The sequence below is a fragment of the Eschrichtius robustus genome, chromosome 14 (assembly GCF_028021215.1).
Source record: "Eschrichtius robustus isolate mEscRob2 chromosome 14, mEscRob2.pri, whole genome shotgun sequence".
Lineage (NCBI taxonomy): Eukaryota > Metazoa > Chordata > Mammalia > Artiodactyla > Eschrichtiidae > Eschrichtius > Eschrichtius robustus.
In genome coordinates, this window is record NC_090837.1 from 12,846,980 (window position 1) to 12,851,607 (window position 4,628).

General features: G+C 45.1%; 1 non-coding gene across 1 annotated transcript; it reads left to right on the plus strand.

Moving 5' to 3' along the window:
* The first annotated feature begins 4,274 nt into the window (after nucleotides 1-4,274).
* On the plus strand, nucleotides 4,275-4,380 carry LOC137777111 (U6 spliceosomal RNA). The gene has a single exon (XR_011076433.1). It is a non-coding gene; the product is annotated as a U6 spliceosomal RNA (small nuclear RNA).
* The last annotated feature ends 248 nt before the right edge of the window (nucleotides 4,381-4,628 follow it).

The window sequence follows — 4,628 nt, forward strand, 5'->3', positions numbered from 1 at the left end:
TGGAAAAGAGTGGGAGCTGTATTTGGAAAGGGAGATGGGAGGGGAAATGAGAAAAGTTAGATCTGAAAGAGAGTTGGGGAGAATTTGAGAGAGATGTGGGGGCCAGGTGCTGTGGAGGAGTTTTGCTTTACATTATAAATAGGATTTTTTGTGTGTTCCCTGAGAAATTTGGTAAAGATTTAAATTGCTCTCCAGTTAAGTTTTTTTTTTTTTTTAAGAAAAAATTTTTACATGACATCATGACGAGACTTGCTTATGTGTTACCTGTGTTTTATACAGGATACTTTTTCACTCGTTTGACATTTCTTTATTCCCTGTGCTCTGGCTTATCTGCCAAAATCTGTGCTAGGTGCTGGGCAGACCTGCAGGTAAATGAGAACCAGACCCTGCCCTGGGGTGCTCAGCTCATGAGGTGGGCAGGGTCCAGCAGACGAAGGTCCTTGAGTTTGGACATCATTCTGTGGGCAGTAGGAGATTTTACGCAGGGGACGAAATTGAGAGAGAGTGAGAACTGGCTCTATGTTCCCCAGGCCGCTGTGAATCCCGGCCCCCTCTGACCTTTAGCAGCTGGTGGCTAAGTGGATAGACTGATAAACTTGCTAGACTACTGAGGATTAAAGAGTTTCCCATTAAGGTGACACCATCGGCTTTTAACTTTTTTTTTTTTTTTTGGCTGAGCCACGCAGCTTGCGGGATCTTAGTTCCCTGATCAGTGATTGAACCCGGGCCCTGGGCAGTGGAAGTGGGGAGTCCTAGCCACCGGACCACCAGGGAATTCCCAACATCATCAGATTTTAAAAGTTTTTTTTTCTCTAGGCTTTTTTAGTTTGGGGTGGGGAGGGAATGGGAAATGGGGCATGGAGTGATGGTGACTGACTTTCTTCAAATCTTTTTGCCTTGATGGCCCCTACTGAACCCAGTTGTAAGGTTGGTCCTGGCTTTCAGAAAATATTTGCCTTGACAATACAGACAAAACCAGTTTCTATTCATCTTTGCGATTACATGGGAGTCACATGGGAGGTGATAGTACAGCTCTACAGTTAACAGAATTCAGACCATGATCAGAAATTAACCTTGAAAGCCCTTGGAGAGACATTACATTGGAGGCTGTCGTGGTTTCTTGCAGTCAGTCCAGCATAGCTGTGTTTCTACGGCATTGGAGAAGGTTGTTGATTGCTCAGTTGAGCACCAGATGAAGCTGGCCAAATTTTAGAGGCTGTATTAGATGAAAACAGCAGATATTTAAGCACTGGACTCATGCTAATGGCTGAGAGGTGCTTGGAGCTGAGACTACTGCATGGACCCCAGAGAAGAAAGGCAGGTGAACCCTTGCCTGGCACTTACATGTATTTATTCTATCTTTTCTCTTGTTATCATATTATTGTTATTATTACTATTCTGCTGAGTCCCTGTTGTTGAATGAATGTACAGAACACAAGTGCATACATTGTAGGACTAGACTATAGTATAAATTTTTCTTAAAAGTTCTTGCCTTTCACTATGAGAGTTATCCTTTCTCAGAATAAATTTGGCCGGCTTAGCTGTCCGTGTGGCTCTGCCGAGGGATTACAGTCTTCCAGCCACGTTGGGTCTTGTCCACAGTGATCCAGAAGCCAATTTTCTGAATAAATCACAAAAATGCTCCAGAGTTGGTATATTTACCCAAAAGCTCATCTTCTCTTGCTATGCACACATAATAGTTGTGAATGTACTTTGCATTTTGCAGTATTTTATATAGTGTGGCATTTCCCAAAGCGTGGTCTGGGGAACACCAGGGTGGCGGGGTGTTCTGTGGAACAAGAGTTTCCTGGGTGGAATACGGTTGGAAACTACCTGCTTCTGGATGTGTATTCACACGTCAACTGAGTCTAAAGTAAAGACATCTGGGTAACTTGGTTTAATGCAGCATTGGCCAAATTTGGTTGCCCATGGAATCACCCTATTTGGTGCACTCTGGCAACCAGAAGCATAGGGGAGGAGCAGGGCAAGAGGTGGCCAGGCCCACCCTGGGTTTCTCAGGCCCTGGGGCAAAATTGAGTTGGAGGGTGGGAGACTAAACTGGATGTTTTATACTGGCCAGACCTGGATGGGACTTGTTAATATTGGAAACTGGCCAGAAAGCTATAGGATATGCCCAGGATGCCACTAAGGGCTGGGAAAGGGAGATTTGTAAGAATATGGCTGATAACTGTCTTTGAAGGAAAATACAACCCTTTTCTGTTTGTACCCATTGGGTTCAATAACCTGTTATAAAGAATAGGGTTGAGTAGCATCCCACCAAAATTCATGTCTACTTGGAGTCTTGAAATGTGACCCTATTAGGAAATAAGGTCTTTGCAGAGGTAATTAAGGTGATCATACTAGATCATACCAGATCAGGGTGGGCCCTAAATCCAACAACGAGTGTCCTTATAAGTGATGGAGGGCTTCCCTGGTGGCACAGTGGTTGAGAATCTGCCTGCCAATGCAGGGGACACGGGTTCGAGCCCTGGTCTGGGAAGTTCCCACATGCCGCGGAGCAACTAGGCCCGTGAGCCACAACTACTGAGCCTGCGCGTCTGGAGCCTGTGCTCTGCAACAAGAAAGGCTGCGATAGTGAGAGGCCCGCGCACCGCGATGAAGAGTGGCCCCCGCTTGCCACAACTAGAGAAAACCCTTGCACAGAAACGAAGACCCAACACAGCCAAAAATAAAAAAATAAATTAATTAATTAAAAAAAAAAAGAGATGGAAAAGAGGCACACAGGGAGAAGGCCATGTGAAGACAGAGGCAGAAATTGAAGTGATGTGGCCACAAGCCAACGAACGCCAGGAACCACCAGAAAATGGAAGAGGTGAGGAAGGATCCTCCCCTAGAGCCTTTGGAGGGAGTGTGGCGTGGCCCTGCTGCCACCTTGACTTCAGACTTCTGGCCTCCAGATCTGTGGGAGAATAAATTTCTGTTGTTTTGAGCCACCAAGTTTGTATTGATTCATGATGGCAGCCCCAGGAAATTAATACAAGTCGATGCTAGTCTCACCCTTGGGTGGGACAGGATTCCCACACAGCCTGAAACTGTGAATCAGATACATCCCTGCTGATGAAGGTGTAATGGATACAGGTGAACTCGAGACCTGCTAACTTCTGCACCAACGGTGGATAATTAGTTAGAGGCTGCGTGACAGTCTTGAGGGCTCCGTGCAACATGGAAGAAGAGAGATTGCAGAGGAAAGGGGCAGTTTTAGGGACACTGAGGGATGATGGGGTACAGGGAGGGCAGGTGAATCCCATGAACTATGAGAGGTAAGTCAACTAGATAAGATGTGTGGAGCCTCTTGTTGGCAGACCCGAGACAGAGTGACTCAATGAAAAGACACAGCTGGGAGGTGCCTCCAGGCTGGGTCTGCAGTGAGTTGCCAGGTCTGGGACCTCAAGGGCCCAGGCAGCCCTTTTGCAATTAATCATTTGTGCCCAGGGTCAGCCTGACATTCCAGTGGACTTGGGGTTACTTCTCATACTGTCATTTAACCTTCCCAGAGCTCAAGTCTCTGCTGTGTGACCTTCAACTACTGGCTCCACCTCTCTTAGCCTGTTTTCTGACCTACAAAATGGGGGTAATAATAATTTGAACTTTGTGGGGATTACGTGAGATAATGCACACGCAGGCGCTCCACAAGTTCATGGCACATGGCAGATACTTGCTTTGTTAGCTACTAGTACTGTTACTGTTCCTGTTTATGACCTGTGATCCTACCTACCAGCTTTCACACACTGAGCGCTTACTATGTGCCTGACAGCACTGAGCACCTTACATGTTTTTAATTCTCACAACAACTTCAGGAGGAAGCAATTACAAGTCCTGTTGACCCTTGAACAATGCGGGTCCATTTACACAACCAATTTTTTTCAGTAAATACTACGGTACTACACAACCTGTAGTTGGTTGAATCCTCCGTGCGGAACCATGGCTATGAGGGCCGCCTGTAAAGTTATATTCGGATTTTTTGACTGCGCAGGGGTCCGTGCTGCTAACCTGTGCGATATTCAGGGGGGCTGGGGGAGGACAGGACATTGGCCAGGTTCAGATGACAAAACCAGGATTCAAAGTCAAGGCCGACCACATCCAGAGTCCAGGCTTTTTACTACTGCATCTGAGAGTACACTGGGTGATTTTATGTGCTACCCAGGTGAAATTTTTACTTATAATAGTTATATATCTATTCAATTTCCTATTAGAAAAATACAGGTTTCCTATTTATAGTAGTGATTAAATTTTCCTTTTAAAATAAACATTCAGTGCTCACTGCGGCACCACGTATCCAAAAAATTGGAACATACCGAAAAGATGAAACAGCCCCTGCGAAAGGATGACATGCAAATATGTGAAGTGTTATCATGTTTTTACAATATTATATGTCAATTATATCTAAATGAATGAATGAACAAATGAAGTAAACTTATTTAGCAGCACTATTCCCAATAGCCTAAAGGTAGAAAGAGCTCAAATATCCATCAGTAGATGAAAGAATAGACAAACTGTGGTGGATGTAGACAACAGAATATTATTTGGCCATAAGAAGGAACGATGCACTGACATGTGCTACAACATGGATGAACCTCAAAGACACGATGCCAAGTGAAAGGAGCCAG